Raw genomic sequence first — 20496 nt, 5'->3', positions numbered from 1 at the left:
TAGGCTTACCATATTTCGGAAATGTAAAAAGAGGACACTTTTTCAGAAATTTCAGACATGCAAAACTGGAGAAGAATTCTCAAAAACCGGTAAATTTCTCCCACTTCGTGATCGGTTGACTAAAAAAAAAAGGTCATCACTTCCGCTCAGAGCTCAAAATAACGTTTTTCTCTCTACATTGCCAGGTGAATGACTAAAAAAAAAAAAAAACGGTCTTCTTTTCGATCAGAGCTTAAATCACCACTTTTCCCTCCGAAATACCTGCCGGAGCTTCACTTCTACGCTAATTTACGGCATATCACTCGCGATTTCCTCTAAATCTGACCTAAATTTTCAAAAAAGAGGACAAAATCCCAAAAAAGAGGACAAAAGGGCGTCTTCCGAGGACACTTTCAAAAAAGTCAAAAAAGAGGACAAATCCTCTTAAAAGAGGACGTATGGTAAGCCTATCTTATTAGTATGTGGGGGATATAGATATGGGATATCGTGATCCAATAATTTCGAGCGCAGAATAGTAACTTGTCCAGTAGTCTACCGGTACTACTGTTTCGTCGTCATGATTCAGACATGAACTTCCAGTGTCCTGTTGATGATTTGCTTACAAGGAGAATGTGAATAAGTTCGCCTAGTTTGTGGTCAGACGGCATAGTTTGTATTGTACCCATGCACCAGAACACAAACCCTCGAATTGTGGCAGCAGCGTATCGCGATCGCGAAGATTTCGGTAGCCTACGGTTAATTCGTAGCAGTATCGGTACTACTAAATTCCATTGCAATCATAATTAAATTTCGGGTTTTTCAAGGCGTCCGAGATCCGTCCGGAGTGCAGCCATAGTTAATTTGATACAAAAAGTGTATTGTAAGTAGCGAATACCAATTCGCTAATCCAAGACACAGCGCAAGCATGGCCTAAGGGCTGAGCCGAAGGATTCACTCGATGGCCGACGACTCGACGAGTCGGACGACGTGGGTGTGCAATCTGTGCATGCGCAACAAAATTCTCTCGTTCGTCGGCCGAATCTCTCGAAAATGGGCCCATCGGCCGTGCATGGAAGCGCAGTAATAGTGTCCTATATGGTGTCGACACAAGCAAATCTCACGGCTCAGTGAAATTGCATCACGTCACAATTTCCATTTGGCTGCAGGCAATTTGACGGCCATTTTTGACCGGCTTGACGAGCATTAAATTTGGTAAAACGGGTATCAATCGAAAGCTGACTCTGCACTGATGACGAAAATATAAATTTTATTTCGCTCGCGGCCTTGGAACCCCCACAATCAGCCTCAAATTTTTCACTGTTGTGGAGATTGGCATTGTGACGCAACAATGCTTTCTGGCTCTTTTTCTCTTGAACTACTCTCTCGTTTCGCCAGACAGCATTGTTGCGTCATCAGCTAGTCTCTCGTTTCGCCAGACAGCATTGTTGCGTCCCAATGCCAATCTCCATAAAAATGACAAATTCGAGGCTGATTGTGGGAGTTCCAGTGCCACGAGCGGAATAAAATTTATATTTTCGTAATCAGTGCAGAGTCAGCTTTCGATTGATACCTCTTTCGATTGATGCCTCTTGCCCTACTATTTCTTGGTGATGTATTCAACGACAAATGCATGTAAACGACTGTTTTCGGGTGTATTTCCAAGTATTATGACGAAAGAACAATTTTAAGAAGACGAATGGATACCTACTACGCAGCCGTTTGACTGAATATTTTGCAGAGAAATCGTCAGAAATGTGTCGATGACAACGCTCAACAGACCATGTCTATCGACAATACTTGGGTATAAATATATTTCGAAGAGTGCGGGAATGGTTTGACACCGGCGGCTGATACAAAGAATCATCATTTTCCCGAATATATGATAAAGACGAATGGTAGAACACTTCGACAGTTGGGACGTCGACTTGAATAATAATGTTGGTCTTGATAGAATCGGCCAGACTAGTACAATCCATTTCAAAACGAACTAGGTATGAAAATTTATGAAAAGTTCAATTATACCAAGATTTTTCTATGTTCCCGAGGGCCTACAGCCACAACTCCTCTACCAGATTGTAGCAGTCCGAAAGTTACATCGAATGAGCCTATCGGCGTATTCCTCGCTACTGTAGTTTAGGATATATTGGCAGATTTAGCCATTTTGGAGGGTATAAAATTTATGAAAGTTCAATTATACCAAGATTTTTCGATGTTCCCAAGGCCTACAGCTACAACTCCGCTACCAGATTGTAGCACTCCGAAAGTTACATCGAATAAGCTTATCGGCGTATTCCTCGCTACTGTAGTATTTAGCCAATTTGGGGGGTATGAAAATTTATGAAAAGTTCAAATATACCAATATTTTTCTATGTTCCCGAGGGCCTACAGCTACAACTCCGCTACCAGATTGTAGCAGTCCGAAAGTTACATCGAATAAGCCTATTGGCGTATTCCTCGCTGTTCTGGTTAAGGAGATATTGGCAGATTTAGCCAATTTGAGGGGTATGAAAATTTATGAAAAGTTCAATTATGCCAAGATTTTTCTATGTTCCCGAGGGCCTACAGCTACAACTCCGCTACCAGATTGTAGCAGTCCGAAATATACATCGAATGAGCCTATCGGCGTATTCCTCGCTACTGTAGTTTCGGATATATTGGCAGATTTAGCCAATTTGAGGGGTATGAAAATTTATGAAAAGTTTAATTATACCAAGATTTTTCTATGTTCCCGAGGTCCTACAGCTACAACTCCACTACCAGACTGTAGCAGTCCGAAAGTTACATCGAATGAGCCTATTGGCGTATTACTCGTTGTTGTAGTTAAGGAGATATTAGCAGATTTAGCAATTTTTGGGGGTATGAAAATTTATGAAAAGTTCAATTATACCAAAATTTTTCTATGTTCCCGAGTGCCTACAGCTACAACTCCGCTACCAGATTGTAGCAGTCCGAAAGTTACATCGAATGAGCCTATCGGCGTATTCCTCGCTATTGTAGTTTAGGATATATTGGAAGATTTAGCCATTTTAGGGGGTATGAAAATTTATGAAAAGTTCAATTATACCAAGATTTTCCTATGTTCCCCAGAGCCTACAGCTACAACTCCGCTACCAGATTGTAGCAGTCCGAAAGGTAGATCGAATGAGCCTATCTGCGTATTCCTCGCTATTGTAGTTTAGGAGATATTGGCAGATTTAGCCATTTTGGGGGGTACGAAAATTTCTGAAAAGTTCAATTATACCAAGATTTTTCTATGTTCCCGAGGGCCTACAGCTACAACTCCGCTACCAGATTGTAGCAGTCCGAAAGTTACATCGAATGTGCCTAACGGCGTATTTCTCGCTATTGTAGTTTAGGATATATTGACAGATTTAGCCATTTTGGGGGGTATGAAAATTTCTGAAAAGTTCAATTATACCAAGATTTTTCTATGTTCCCGGAGGCCCACAGCTAAAACTCCGCTACCAGATTGTAGCACTCCGAAAGTTACATCGAATGAGCCTATCGGCGTATTCCTCGCTATTGTAGTTTAGAAGATATTGGCAGATTTAGACATTTTGGGGGGTTTGAAAATTTATGAAAAGTTCAATTCGACCAAGATTTTTCTATGTTCCCGAGGGCCCACAGCTACAACTCCGCTACCAGATTGTAGCACTCCGAAAGTTACATCGAATGAGCCTATCGGCGTATTCCTCGGTATTGTAGTTTAGGAGATATTGGCAGATTTAGACATTTTGGGGGGTATGAAAATTTATGAAAAGTTCAATTCGACCAAGATTTTTCTATGTTCCCGAAGGCCCACAGCTACAACTCCGCTACCAGATGGTAGCACTCCGAAAGTTACATCGAATGAGCCTATCGGCGTATTCCTCGCTATTGTAGTTTAGGAGATATTGGCAGATTTAGACATTTTGGGGGGTATGAAAATTTATGAAAAGTTCAATTCGACCAAGATTTTTCTATGTTCCCGAGGGCCCACAGCTACAACTCCGCTACCAGATTGTAGCACTCCGAAAGTTACATCGAATGAGCATATCGGCGTATTCCTCGCTATTGTAGTTTAGGAGATATTGGCAGATTTAGACATTTTGGGGGTATGAAAATATATAAAAAGTTCAATTTGACCAAGATTTTTCTATGTTCCCGAAGGCCCACAGCTACAACTCCGCTACCAGATTGTAGCACTCCGAAAGTTACATCGAATGAGCCTATCGGCGTATTCCTCGCTATTGTAGTATAGGAGATATTGGCAGATTTAGACATTTTGGGGGGTATGAAAATTTATGAAAAGTTCAATTCGACCAAGATTTTTCCATGTTCCCAAAGGCCCACAGCTACAACTCCGCTACCAGATTGTAGCACTCTGAAAGTTACATCGAATGAGCCTATCGGCGTGTTCCTCGCTATCGTAGTTTAGGTGATATTGGCAGATTTAGACATTTTGGGGGGTATGAAAATTGATGAAAAGTTCAATTCGACCAAGATTTTTCTATGTTCCCGAAGGCCCACAGCTACAACTCCGCTACCAGATTGTAGCACTCCGAAAGTTACATCGAATGAGCCTATCGGCGTATTCCTCGCTATTGTAGTTTAGGAGATATTGGCATAGTTAGACATTTTGGGGGGTATGAAAATTTATGAAAAGTTCAATTCGACCAAGATTTTTCTATGTTCCCGAAAACCCACAGCTACAATTCCGCTACCAGATTGTAGCACTCCGAAAGTTACATCGAATGAGCCTATCGGCGTATTCCTCGCTATTGTAGTTTAGGAGATATTGGCAGATTTAGACATTTTGGGGGGTATGAAAGTTTATGAAAAGTTCAATTCGAGCAAGATTTTTCAATGTTCCCGAAGGCCCACAGCTACAACTCCGCTACCAGATTGTAGCACTCCGAAAGTTACATCGAATGAGCCTATCGGCGTATTCCTCGCTATTGTAGTTTAGGAGATATTGGCAGATTTAGACATTTTGGGGGGTATGAAAATTTATGAAAAGTTCAATTCGACCAAGATTTTTCTATGTTCCCGAAGGCCCACAGCTACAACTCCGGTACCAGATTGTAGCACTCCGAAAGTTACAACGAATGAGCCTATCGGCGTATTCCTCGCTATTGTAGTTTAAGAGATATTGGCAGATTTAGCATTTTGGGGGGTATGAAAATTTATGAAAAGTTCAATTCGACCAAGATTTTTCTATGTTCCCGAAGGCCCATAGCTACAACTCCGCTACCAAATTGTAGCACTTCGAAAGTTACATCGAATGAGCCTATCGGCGTATTTCTCGCTTTTGTAGTTTAGGAGATATTGGCAGATTTAGACATTTTGGGGGGTATGAAAATTTATGAAAAGTTCAATTCGACCAAGATTTTTCTATGTTCTCGATGGCCCACTGCTACAACTCCGCTACCAGATTGTAGCACTCCGAAATATACATCGAATGAGCCCATCGGCGTATTCCTCGCTACTGTAGTTTCGGATATATTGGCAGATTTAGCCAATTTGGGGGGTATGAAAATTTATGAAAAGTTTATTTATACCAAGATTTTTCTATGTTCCTGAGGTCCTACAGCTACAACTCCACTACCAGACTGTAGCAGTCCGAAAGTTTCATCGAATGAGCCTATCGGCGTATTCCTCGTTGTTGTAGTTAAGGAGATATTGGCAGATTTAGACATTTTGGGGGGTATGAAAATATATGAAAAGTTCAATTTGACCAAGATTTTTCTATGTTCCCGAAGGCCCACAGCTACAACTTCGCTACCAGATTGTAGCACTCCGAAAGTTACATCGAATGAGCCTATCGGCGTATTCCTCGCTATTGTAGTTTAGGAGATATTGGCAGATTTAGACATTTTGGGGGGTATGAAAATTTATGAAAAGTTCAATTCGACCAAGATTTTTCTATGTTCCCGAAAACCCACAGCTACAACTCCGCTACCAGATTGTAGCACTCCGAAAGTTACATCGAATGAGCCTATCGGCGTATTCCTCGCTATTGTAGTTTAGGAGATATAGGCAGATTTAGACATTTTGGGGGGTATGAAAGTTTATGAAAAGTTCAATTCGAGCACGATTTTTCAATGTTCCCGAAGGCCCACAGCTACAAATCCGCTACCAGATTGTAGCACTCCGAAAGTTACATCGAATGAGCCTATCGGCGTATTCCTCGCTATTGTAGTTTAGGAGATATTGGCAGATTTAGACATTTTGGCGGGTATGAAAATTTATGAAAAGTTCAATTCGACCAAGATTTTTCTATGTTCCCGAAGGCTCACAGCTACAACTCCGCTACCAGATTGTAGCACTCCGAAAGTTACATCGAATGAGCCTATTGGCGTATTCCTCGCTATTGTAGTTTAGGAGATATTGGCAGATTTAGACATTTTGGGGGGTATGAAAATATATGAAAAGTTCAATTTGACCAAGATTTTTCTATGTTCCCGAAGGCCCACAGCTACAACTCCGGTACCAGATTGTAGCACTCCCAAAGTTACAACGAATGAGCCTATCGGCGTATTCCTCGCTATTGTAGTTTAGGAGATATTGGCAGATTTAGACATTTTATGGGGTATGAAAATTTATGAAAAGTTCAATTCGACCAAGATTTTTCCATGTTCCCGAAGGCCCACAGCTACAACTCCGCTACCAGATTGTAGCACTCCGAAATTACATCGAATGAGCCTATCGGCGTATTCCTCGCTATCGTAGTTTAGGAGATATTGGCAGATTTAGACATTTTGGGGGGTATGAAAATTTATGAAAAGTTCAATTCGACCAAGATTTTTCTATGTTCCCGAAGGCCCACAGCTACAACTCCGCTACCAGATTGTAGCACTCCGAAAGTTACATCGAATGAGCCTATCGGCGTATTTCTCGCTTTTGTAGTTTAGGAGATATTGGCAGATTTAGACATTTTGGGGGGTATGAAAATTTATGAAAAGTTCAATTCGACCAAGCTTTTTCTATGTTCCCGATGGCCCACTGCTACAACTCCGCTACCAGATTATAGCACTCCGAAAGTTACATCGAATGAGCCTATCGGCGTATTCCTCGCTATTGTAGTTTAGGAGATATTGGCAGATTTATACATTTGGGGGGGGGGGGTATGAAAATTTATGAAAAGTTCAATTCGACCAAGATTTTTCTATGGTCCCGAAGGCCCACAGCTACAGCTCCGCTACCAGATTGTACCACTCCGAAAGTTACATGGAATTAGCCTATCGGCGTATTCCTTGCTCTTGTAGTTTAGGAGATATCGGCAGATTTAGACATTTTGGGGGGTATGAAAATTTATGAAAAGTTCAATTCGACCAAGATTTTTCTATGTTCCCGAAGTCCCACAGCCACAACTCCGCTACCAGATTGTAGCACTCCGAAAGTTACATCGAATGAGCCTATCGGCGTATTCCTCGCTATTGTAGTTTAGGAGATATTGGCAGATTTGGACATTTTGGGGGTATGAAAATTTATGAAAAGTTCAATTCGACCAAGATTTTTCTATGTTCCCGAAGGCCCACAGCTACAACTCCGCTACCAGATTGTAGCACTCCGAAAGTTACATCGAATGAGCCTATCGGCGTATTTCTCGCTTTTGTAGTTTAGGAGATATTGGCAGATTTAGACATTTTGGGGGGTATGAAAATTTATGAAAAGTTCAATTCGACCAAGCTTTTTCTATGTTCCCGATGGCCCACTGCTACAACTCCGCTACCAGATTGTAGCACTCTGAAAGTTACATCGAATGAGCCTATCGGCATATTCCTCGCTATTGTAGTTTAGGAGATATTGGCAGATTTATACATTTGGGGGGGGGGGGGGGGGGTATGAAAATTTATGAAAAGTTCAATTCGACCAAGATTTTTCTATGATCCCGAAGGCCCACAGCTACAGCTCAGCTACCAGATTGTACCACTCCAAAAGTTACATCGAATGAGCCTATCGACGTATTTCTCGCTATTGTAGTTTAGGAGATATTGGCAGATTTAGACATTTTGGGGGGTATGAAAATTTATGAAAAGTTCAATTCGACCAAGATTTTTCTATGTTCCCGAGAACCCACAGCTACAACTCCGCTGCCAGATTGTAGCACTCCGAAAGTTACATCGAATGAGCCTATCGGCGTATTCCTCGCTATTGTAGTTTAGGAGATATAGGCAGATTTAGACATTTTGGGGGGTATGAAAGTTTATGAAAAGTTCAATTCGAGCAAGATTTTTCAATGTTCCCGAAGGCTCACAGCTACAACTCCGCTACCAGATTGTAGCACTCCGAAAGTTACATCGAATGAGCCTATCGGCGTATTCCTCGCTATTGTAGTTTAGGAGATATTGGCAGATTTAGACATTTTGGGGGGTATGAAAATTTATGAAAAGTTCAATTCGACCAAGATTTTTCCATGTTCCCAAAGGCCCACAGCTACAACTCCGCTACCAGATTGTAGCACTCCGAAATTACATCGAATGAGCCTATCGGCGTATTCCTCGCTATCGTAGTTTAGGAGATATTGGCAGATTTAGACATTTTGGGGGGTATGAAAATTTATGAAAAGTTCAATTCGACCAAGATTTTTCTATGTTCCCGAAGGCCCACAGCTACAACTCCGCTACCAGATTGTAGCACTCCGAAAGTTACATCGAATGAGCCTATCGGCGTATTTCTCGCTTTTGTAGTTTAGGAGATATTGGCAGATTTAGACATTTTGGGGGGTATGAAAATTTATGAAAAGTTCAATTCGACCAAGCTTTTTCTATGTTCCCGATGGCCCACTGCTACAACTCCGCTACCAGATTGTAGCACTCCGAAAGTTACATCGAATGAGCCTATCGGCGTATTCCTCGCTATTGTAGTTTAGGAGATATTGGCAGATTTATACATTTGGGGGGGGGGGGGTATGAAAATTTATGAAAAGTTCAATTCGACCAAGATTTTTCTATGGTCCCGAAGGCCCACAGCTACAGCTCCGCTACCAGATTGTACCACTCCGAAAGTTACATGGAATTAGCCTATCGGCGTATTCCTTGCTCTTGTAGTTTAGGAGATATCGGCAGATTTAGACATTTTGGGGGGTATGAAAATTTATGAAAAGTTCAATTCGACCAAGATTTTTCTATGTTCCCGAAGTCCCACAGCCACAACTCCGCTACCAGATTGTAGCACTCCGAAAGTTACATCGAATGAGCCTATCGGCGTATTCCTCGCTATTGTAGTTTAGGAGATATTGGCAGATTTAGACATTTTGGGCGGTATGAAAATTTATGAAAAGTTCATTTCGACCAAGATTTTTCTACGTTCCCGGAGGCCCACAGCTACTACTCCGCGACCAGATTGTAGCACTCCGAAAGTTACATCGAATGAGCCTATCGGCGTATTCCTCGCTATTGTAGTTTAGGAGATATTGGCAGATTTAGACATTTTGGGGGGTATGAAAATTTATGAAAAGTTCAATTCGACCAAGATTTTTCTATGTTCCCGAAGTCCCACAGCCACAACTCCGCTACCAGATTGTAGCACTCCGAAAGTTACATCGAATGAGCCTATCGGCGTATTCCTCGCTATTGTAGTTTAGGAGATATTGGCAGATTTAGACATTTTGGGGGGTATGAAAATTTATGAAAAGTTCAATTCGAACAAGATTTTTCTATGTTCCCGAAGGCCCACAACTACAACTCTGCTACCAGATTGTAGCACTCCGAAACTTACATCGAATGAGCCTATCGGCGTATTCCTCGCTATTGTAGTTTAGGAGATATTGGCAGATTTAGACATTTTGGGGGGTATGAAAATTTATGAAAAGTTCAATTCGACCAAGATTTTTCTATGTTCCCGAAGGCCCACAACTACAACTCCGCTACCAGATCGTAGCACTCCGAAACTTACATCGAATGAGCCTATCGGCGTATTCCTCGCTATTGTAGTTTAGGAGATATTGGCAGATTTAGACATTTTGGGGGGTATGAAAATTTATGAAAAGTTCAATTCGACCAAGATTTTTCTATGTTCCCGAAGGCCCACTGCTACAACTCCGCTACCAGATTGTAGCACTCCGAAATATACATCGAATGAGCCTATCGGCGTATTCCTCGCTACTGTAGTTTCGGATATATTGGCAGATTTAGCCAATTTGGGGGGTATGAAAATTTATGAAAAGTTTATTTATACCAAGATTTTTCTATGTTCCCGAGGTCCTACAGCTACAACTCCACTACCAGACTGTAGCAGTCCGAAAGTTACATCGAATGAGCCTTTTGGCGTATTCCTCGTTGTTGTAGTTAAGGAGATATTGGCAGATTTAGACATTTTGGGGGGTATGAAAATATATGAAAAGTTCAATTTGACCAAGATTTTTCTATGTTCCCGAAGGCCCACAGCTACAACTCCGCTACCAGATTGTAGCACTCCGAAACCCTAACCCCCCAAAATGTCTAAATCTGCCAATATCTCCTAAACTACAATAGCGAGAAATACGTCGATAGGCTCATTCGATGTAACTTTTGAAGTGCTACAATCTGGTAGCGGAGTTGTAGCTGTGGGCCTTCGGGAACATAGAAAAATCTTGGTCGAGTTGAACTTTTCATAAATTTTCAAACCCCCCAAAATGTCTAAATCTGCCAATATCTCCTGAACTACAATAGCGAGGAATACGCCGATAGGCTCATTCGATGTAACTTTCGGAGTGCTACAATCTGGTAGCGGAGTTGTAGCTGTGGGCCTTCGGGAACATAGAACAATCTTGGACGAATTGAACTTTTCATAAATTTTCATGCCCCCCAAAATGTCTAAATCTGCCAATAACTCCTAAACTACAATAGCGAGGAATACGCCGATAGGCTCAATCGATGTAACTGTTGAAGTGCTACAATCTGGTATCGGAGTTGTAGCTGTGGGCCTTCGGAAACATAGAAAAATCTTGGTCGAATTGAACTTCTCATAAATTTTCATAACCCCCAAAATGTCTAAATCTGCCAATATCTCCTAAACTACAATAGCGAGGAATACGCCGGTAGGCTCATTCGATGTAACTTTCGGAGTGCTACAATCTGGTAGCGGAGTTGTAGCTGTGGGCCTTCGGAAACATGGAAAAATCTTGGTCGAATTGAACTTTTCATAAATTTTCATACCCCCCAAAATGTCTAAATCTGCCAATATCTTCTAAACTACAATAGCGAGGAATACGCCGATAGGCTCATTCGATGTAACTTTCGGAGTGCTACAATCTGGTAGCGAAGTTTTAGCTGTGGGCCTTCAGGAACATAGAAAAATCTTGGTCGAATTGAACTTTCAATAAATTTTCATACCCCCCAAAATGTCTAAATCTGCCAATACCTCCTAAACTACAATAGCGAGATAATACGTCGATAGGCTCATTCGATGTAACTTTCGGAGTGCTACAATCTGGTAGCGGAGTTGTAGCTGTGGGCCTTCGGGAACATAGAACAATCTTGGACGAATTGAACTTTTCATAAATTTTCATGCCCCCCAAAATGTCTAAATCTGCCAATATCTCCTAAACTACGATAGCGAGAAATACGTCGATAGGCTCATTCGATGTAACTTTTTGAGTGCTACAATCTGGTAGCGGAGTTGTAGCTGTGGGCTTTCGGGAACATAGAAAAATCTTGGTCGAATTGAACTTTTCATACATTTTCATACCCCCCCCAAAATGTCTAAATCTGCCAATATCTCCTAAACTACAATAGCGTGGAATACGCCGATAGGCTCATTCGATGTAACTTTCGGAGTGCTACAATCTGGTAGCGGAGTTGTAGCTGTGGGCCTTCGGGAACATAGAAAAATCTTGGTCGAATTGAATTTTTCATACATTTTCATACCCCCCCAAAATGTCTAAATCTGCCAATATCTCCTAAACTACAATAGCGTGGAATACGCCGATAGGCTCATTCGATGTAACTTTCGGAGTGCTACAATCTGGTAGCGGAGTTGTAGCTGTGGGCCTTCGGGAACATAGAAAAATCTTGGTCGAATTGAACTTTTCATAAATTTTCATACCCCCCAAAATGTCTAAATCTGCCAATATCTCCTAAACTACAATAGCGAGGAATACGCCGATAGGCTCATTCGATGTAACTTTCGGAGTGCTACAATCTGGTAGCGGAGTTGTAGCTGTGGGCCTTCGGGAACATAGAAAAATCTTGGTCGAATTGAACTTTTCATAAATTTTCATACCCCCCAAAATGTCTAAATCTGCCAATATCTCCTAAACTACAATAGCGAGGAATACGCCGATAGGCTCATTCGATGTAACTTTCGGAGTGCTACAATCTGGTAGCGGAGTTGTAGCTGTGGGCCTTCGGGAACATAGAAAAATCTTGGTCGAATTGAAGTTTTCATAAATTTTCATACCCCCCAAAATGTCTAAATCTGCCAATATCTCCTAAACTACAATAGCGAGGAATACGCCGATAGGCTCATTCGATGTAACTTTCGGAGTGATACAATCTGGTTGCGGAGTTGTAGCTGTGGGCCTTCGGAAACATAGAAAAATCTTGGTCGAATTGAACTTCTCATAAATTTTCATACCCCCCAAAATGTCTAAATCTGCCAATATCTCCTAAACTACAATAGCGAGGAATACGCCGATAGGCTCATTCGATGTAACTTTCGGAGTGCTACAATCTGGTAGCGGAGTTGTAGCTGTGGGCCTTCGGGAACATGAAAAAATCTTGGTTGAATTGAACTTTTCATAAATTTTCATACCCCCCAAAATGTCTAAATCTGCCAATATCTCCTAAACTACAATAGCGAGGAATACGCCGATAGGCTCATTCGATGTAACTTTCGGAGTGCTACAATCTCGTAGCGGAGTTGTAGCTGTGGGCCTTCGGGAACATAGAAAAATCTTGGTCGAATTGAACTTTTCATAAATTTTCATACCCCCCAAAATGTCTAAATCTGCCAATATCTCCTAAACTACAATAGCGAGGAATACGCCGATAGGCTCATTCGATGTAACTTTCGGAGTGATACAATCTGGTAGCGGAGTTGTAGCTGTGGGCCTTCGGGAACATGGAAAAATCTCGGTCGAATTGAACTTTTCATAAATTTTCATACCCCCCAAAATGTCTAAATCTGCCAATATCTTCTAAACTACAATAGCGAGGAATACGCCGATAGGCTCATTCGATGTAACTTTCGGAGTGCTACAATCTGGTAGCGGAGTTGTAGCTGTGGGCCTTCGGGAACATAGAGAAATCTTGGTCGAATTGAAGTTTTCATAAATTTTCATACCCTCCAAAATGTCTAAATCTGCCAATATCTCCTAAACTACAATAGCGAGGAATACGCCGATAGGCTCATTCGATGTAACTTTCGGAGTGCTACAATCTGGTAGCGGAGTTGTAGCTGTGGGCCTTCGGGAGCATAGAAAAATCTTGGTCGAATTGAAGTTTTCATAAATTTTCATACCCCCAAAATGTCTAAATCTGCCAATATCCCCTAAACTACAATAGCGAGGAATACGCCGATAGGCTCATTCGATGTAACTTTTGGAGTGCTACAATCTGCTTGCGGAGTTGTAGCTGTGGGCCTTCGGGAACATAGAAAAATCTTGGTCGAATTGAAATTTTCATAAATTTTCATACCCCCTAAAATGTCTAAATCTGCCAATATCTCCTAAACTACAATAGCGCGGAATACGCCGATAGGCTCAATCGATGTAACTGTTGAAGTGCTACAATCTGGTATCGGAGTTGTATCTGTGGGCATTCGGGAACATAGAAATATCTTGGTCGAATTGAACTTTTCATAAATTTTCATACCCTCCAAAATGTCTAAATCTGCCAATATCTCCTAAACTACAATAGCGAGAAATACGTCGATAGGCTCATTCGATGTAACTTTTGGAGTGCTACAATCTGGTAGCGGAGTTGTAGCTGAGGGCCTTCGGGAACAAAGAAAAATCTTGGTCGAATTGAACTTTTCATAAATTTTCATACCCCCCATAATGTCTAAATCTGCGAATATCTCCTAAACTACAATAGCGAGGAATACGCCGATAGGCTCATTCGATGTAACTTTCGGAGTGCTACAATCTGGTAGCGGAGTTGTAGCTGTGGGCCTTCGGGAACATAGAAAAATCTTTGTCGAATTGAACTTTTCATAAATTTTCATACCCCCCAAAATGTCTAAATCTGCCAATATCCCCTAAACTACAATAGCGAGGAATACGCCGATAGGCTCATTCGATGTAACTTTCGGAGTGCTACAATCTGGTAGCGGAGTTGTAGCTGTGGGCCTTCGGGAACATAGAAAAATCTTGGTCGAATTGAAATTTTCATAAATTTTCATACCCCCCAAAATGTCTAAATCTGCCAATATCTCCTAAACTACAATAGCGAGGAATACGCCGATAGGCTCAATCGATGTAACTGTTGAAGTGCTACAATGTGGTATTGGAGTTCTACCTGTGGGCCTTCGGGAACATAGAAATATCTTGGTCGAATTGAACTTTTCATAAATTTTCATACCCCCCAAAATGTCTAAATCTGCCAATATCTCCTAAACTACAATAGCGAGGAATACGCCGATAGGCTCATTCGATGTAACTCTCGGAGTGCTACAATCTGGTAGCGGAGTTGTAGCTGTGGGCCTTCGGGAACATGGAAAAATCTTGGTCGAATTGAACTTTTCATAAATTTTCATACCCCCCAAAATGTCTAAATCTGCCAATATCTTCTAAACTACAATAGCGAGGAATACGCCGATAGGCTCATTCGATGTAACTTTCGGAGTGCTACAATCTGGTAGCGGAGTTTTAGCTGTGGGCCCTCGGGAACATCGAAAAATCTTGGTCGAATTGAACTTTCAATAAATTTTCATACCCCCCAAAATGTCTAAATCTGCCAATATCTCCTAAACTACAATAGCGAGAAATACGTCGATAGGCTCATTCGATGTAACTTTTGGAGTGCTACAATCTGGTAGCGGACTTGTAGCTGTGGGCCTTCGGGAACATGGAAAAATCTTGGTCGAATTGAACTTTTCATAAATTTTCATACCCTCCAAAATGTCTAAATCTGCCAATATCTTCTAAACTACAATAGCGAGGAATACGCCGATAGGCTCATTCGATGTAACTTTCGGAGTGCTACAATCTGGTAGCGGAGGTTTAGCTGTGGGCCTTCGGGAACATAGAAAAATCTTGATCGAATTGAACTTCCAATAAATTTTCATACCCCCCAAAATGTCTAAATCTGCCAATATCTCCTAAACTACAATAGCGAGAAATACGCCGATAGGCTCATTCGATGTAACTTTCGGAGTGCTACAATCTGAGAGCGGAGTTTTAGCGGTGGGCCTTTGGGAACATAGAAAAATCTTGGTCGAATTGAACTTTTCATACATTTTCATACCCCCCCAAAATGTCTAAATCTGCCAATATCTCCTAAACTACAATAGCGAGGAATACGCCGATAGGCTCATTCGATGTAACTTTCGGAGTGCTACAATCTGGTAGCGGAGTTGTAACTGTGGGCGTTCGGGAACATAGAAAAATCTTGGTCGAATTGAACTTTTCATAAATTTTCATACCCCCCAAACTGTCTAAATCTGCCAATATCTCCTAAACTACGATAGCGAGGAATACGCCGATAGGCTCATTCGATGTAACTTTCGGAGTGCTACAATGTGGTAGCGGAGTTGTAGCTGTGGGCCTTCGGGAACATAGAAAAATCTTGGTCGAATTGAACTTTTCATAAATTTTCATACCTCCCAAAATGTATAAATCTGCCAATATCTCCTAAACTACAATAGCGAGGGATACGCCGATAGGCTCATTCGATGTAACTTTCGGAGTGCTACAATCTTGTAGCGGAGTTGTAGCTGTGGGCCTTCGGGAACAAAGAAAAATCTTGGTCGAATTGAACTTTTCATAAATTTTCATACCCCCATAATGTCTAAATCTGCCAATATCTCCCAAACTACAATAGCGACGAATACGCCGATAGGCTCATTCGATGTAACTTTCGGAGTGATACAATCTGGTAGCGGAGTTGTAGCTGTGGGCCTTCGGGAACATACAAAAATCTTGGTCGAATTGAAATTTTCATAAATTTTCATACCCCCCAAAATGTCTAATTCTGTCAATATCTCCTAAACTACAATAGGGAGGAATACGCCGATAGGCTCAATCGATGTAACTGTTGGAGTGCTACAATCTGGTATCGGAGTTGTAGATGTGGGCCTTCGGGAACATAGAAATATCTTGGTCGAATTGAACTTTTCATAAATTTTCATACCCCCCAAAATGTCTAAATCTGCCAATATCCCCTAAACTACAATAGCGAGGAATACGCCGATAGGCTCATTCGATGTAACTTTCGGAGTGCTACAATCACGTAGCGGAGTTGTAGCTGTGGGCCTTCGGGAACATAGAAAAATCTTGGTCGAATTGAAATTTTCATAAATTTTCATACCCCCCAAAATGTCTAAATCTGCCAATATCTCCTAAACTACAGTAGCGAGGAATACGCCGATAGGCTCAATCGATGTAACTGTTGAAGTGCTACAATGTGGTATCGGAGTTGTAGCTGTGGGCCTTCGGGAACATAGAAAAATCTTGGTCGAATTGAAATTTTCATAAATTTTCATTCCCCCCAAAATGTCTAAATCTGCCAATATCTCCTAAACTACAATAGCGAGGAATACGCCGATAGGCTCAATCGATGTAACTGTTGAAGTGCTACAATGTGGTATCGGAGTTTTAGCTGTGGGCCCTCGGGAACATCGAAAAATCTTGGTCGAATTGAACTTTCAATAAATTTTCATACCCCCCAAAATGTCTAAATCTGCCAATATCTCCTAAACTACAATAGCGAGAAATACGTCGATAGGCTCATTCGATGTAACTTTTGGAGTGCTACAATCTGGTAGCGGACTTGTAGCTGTGGGCCTTCGGGAACATGGAAAAATCTTGGTCGAATTGAACTTTTCATAAATTTTCATACCCTCCAAAATGTCTAAATCTGCCAATATCTTCTAAACTACAATAGCGAGGAATACGCCGATAGGCTCATTCGATGTAACTTTCGGAGTGCTACAATCTGGTAGCGGAGGTTTAGCTGTGGGCCTTCGGGAACATAGAAAAATCTTGATCGAATTGAACTTCCAATAAATTTTCATACCCCCCAAAATGTCTAAATCTGCCAATATCTCCTAAACTACAATAGCGAGAAATACGCCGATAGGCTCATTCGATGTAACTTTCGGAGTGCTACAATCTGAGAGCGGAGTTTTAGCGGTGGGCCTTTGGGAACATAGAAAAATCTTGGTCGAATTGAACTTTTCATACATTTTCATACCCCCCCAAAATGTCTAAATCTGCCAATATCTCCTAAACTACAATAGCGAGGAATACGCCGATAGGCTCATTCGATGTAACTTTCGGAGTGCTACAATCTGGTAGCGGAGTTGTAACTGTGGGCGTTCGGGAACATAGAAAAATCTTGGTCGAATTGAACTTTTCATAAATTTTCATACCCCCCAAACTGTCTAAATCTGCCAATATCTCCTAAACTACGATAGCGAGGAATACGCCGATAGGCTCATTCGATGTAACTTTCGGAGTGCTACAATGTGGTAGCGGAGTTGTAGATGTGGGCCTTCGGGAACATAGAAAAATCTTGGTCGAATTGAACTTTTCATAAATTTTCATACCTCCCAAAATGTATAAATCTGCCAATATCTCCTAAACTACAATAGCGAGGGATACGCCGATAGGCTCATTCGATGTAACTTTCGGAGTGCTACAATCTTGTAGCGGAGTTGTAGCTGTGGGCCTTCGGGAACAAAGAAAAATCTTGGTCGAATTGAACTTTTCATAAATTTTCATACCCCCATAATGTCTAAATCTTCCAATATCTCCCAAACTACAATAGCGACGAATACGCCGATAGGCTCATTCGATGTAACTTTCGGAGTGATACAATCTGGTAGCGGAGTTGTAGCTGTGGGCCTTCGGGAACATACAAAAATCTTGGTCGAATTGAAATTTTCATAAATTTTCATACCCCCCAAAATGTCTAATTCTGTCAATATCTCCTAAACTACAATAGGGAGGAATACGCCGATAGGCTCAATCGATGTAACTGTTGGAGTGCTACAATCTGGTATCGGAGTTGTAGATGTGGGCCTTCGGGAACATAGAAATATCTTGGTCGAATTGAACTTTTCATAAATTTTCATACCCCCCAAAATGTCTAAATCTGCCAATATCCCCTAAACTACAATAGCGAGGAATACGCCGATAGGCTCATTCGATGTAACTTTCGGAGTGCTACAATCACGTAGCGGAGTTGTAGCTGTGGGCCTTCGGGAACATAGAAAAATCTTGGTCGAATTGAAATTTTCATAAATTTTCATACCCCCCAAAATGTCTAAATCTGCCAATATCTCCTAAACTACAGTAGCGAGGAATACGTTGATAGGCTCAATCGATGTAACTGTTGAAGTGCTACAATGTGGTATCGGAGTTGTAGCTGTGGGCCTTCGGGAACATAGAAAAATCTTGGTCGAATTGAAATTTTCATAAATTTTCATTCCCCCCAAAATGTCTAAATCTGCCAATATCTCCTAAACTACAATAGCGAGGAATACGCCGATAGGCTCAATCGATGTAACTGTTGAAGTGCTACAATGTGGTATCGGAGTTGTAGCTGTGGGCCTTCGGGAACATAGAAAAATCTTGGTCGAATTGAAATTTTCATAAATTTTCATACCCCCCAAAATGTCTAAATCTGCCAATATCTCCCAAACTACAATAGCGACGAATACGCCGATAGGCTCATTCGATGTAACTTTCGGAGTGATACAATCTGGTAGCGGAGTTGTAGCTGTGGGCCTTCGGGAACATACAAAAATCTTGGTCGAATTGAAATTTTCATAAATTTTCATACCCCCCAAAATGTCTAATTCTGTCAATATCTCCTAAACTACAATAGGGAGGAATACGCCGATAGGCTCAATCGATGTAACTGTTGGAGTGCTACAATCTGGTATCGGAGTTGTAGATGTGGGCCTTCGGGAACATAGAAATATCTTGGTCGAATTGAACTTTTCATAAATTTTCATACCCCCCAAAATGTCTAAATCTGCCAATATCCCCTAAACTACAATAGCGAGGAATACGCCGATAGGCTCATTCGATGTAACTTTCGGAGTGCTACAATCTGGTAGCGGAGTTGTAGCTGTGGGCCTTCGGGAACATAGGAAAATCTTGGTCGAATTGAAATTTTCATAAATTTTCATACCCCCCAAAATGTCTAAATCTGCCAATATCTCCTAAACTACAATAGCGAGGAATACGCCGATAGGCTCAATCGATGTAACTGTTGAAGTGCTACAATGTGGTATCGGAGTTGTAGCTGTGGGCCTTCGGGAACATAGAAATATCTTGGTCGAATTGAACTTTTCATAAATTTTCATACCCCCCAAAATGTCTAAATCTTCCAATATCTCCTAAACTACAATAGCGAGGAATACGCCGATAGGCTCATTCGATGAAACTTTCGGAGTGCTACAATCTGGTAGCGGAGTTGTAGCTGTGGGCCTTCGGGAACATAGAAAAATCTTGGTCGAATTGAAATTTTCATAAATTTTCATACCCCCCAAAATGTCTAAATCTGCCAATATCTCCTAAACTAAAATAGCGAGGAATACGCCGATAGGCTCAATCGATGTAACTGTTGAAGTGCTACAATGTGGTATCGGAGTTGTAGCTGTGGGCCTTCGGGAACATAGAAATATCTTGGTGGAATTGAACTTTTCATAAATTTTCATACCCCCCAAAATGTCTAAATCTGCCAATATCTCCTAAACTACAATAGCGAGGAATACGCCGATAGGCTCATTCGATGTAACTTTCGGAGTGCTACAATCTGGTAGCGGAGTTGTAGCTGTGGGCCTTCGGGAACATGGAAAAATCTTGGTCGAATTGAACTTTTCATAAATTTTCATACCCCCCAAAATGTCTAAATCTGTAAATATCTTCTAAACTACAATAGCGAGGAATACGCCGATAGCCTCATTCGATGTAACTTTCGGAGTGCTACAATCTGGTAGCGGAGTTTTAGCTGTGGGCCCTCGGGAACATAGAAAAATCTTGGTCGAATTGAACTTTCAATAAATTTTCATACCCCCAAAATGTCTAAATCTGCCAATATCTCCTAAACTACAATAGCGAGAAATACGTCGATAGGCTCATTCGATGTAACTTTTGGAGTGCTACAATCTGGTAGCGGACTTGTAGCTGTGGGCCTTCGGGAACATGGAAAAATCTTGGTCGAATTGAACTTTTCATAAATTTTCATACCCTCCAAAATGTCTAAATCTGCCAATATCTTCTAAACTACAATAGCGAGGAATACGCCGATAGGCTCATTCGATGTAACTTTCGGAGTGCTACAATCTGGTAGCGGAGTTTTAGCTGTGGGCCTTCGGGAACATAGAAAAATCTTGGTCGAATTGAACTTTCAATAAATTTTTTTACCCCCCAAAATGTCT

The sequence above is a fragment of the Botryllus schlosseri genome, chromosome 8, assembly GCF_051294905.1.
Source record: "Botryllus schlosseri isolate E-star chromosome 8, Bs_hap1, whole genome shotgun sequence".
Taxonomy (NCBI): Eukaryota; Metazoa; Chordata; class Ascidiacea; order Stolidobranchia; family Styelidae; genus Botryllus; species Botryllus schlosseri.
The sequence above is the reverse complement of the archived record's forward strand: the minus strand, read 5'-3'. Positions refer to the sequence as shown.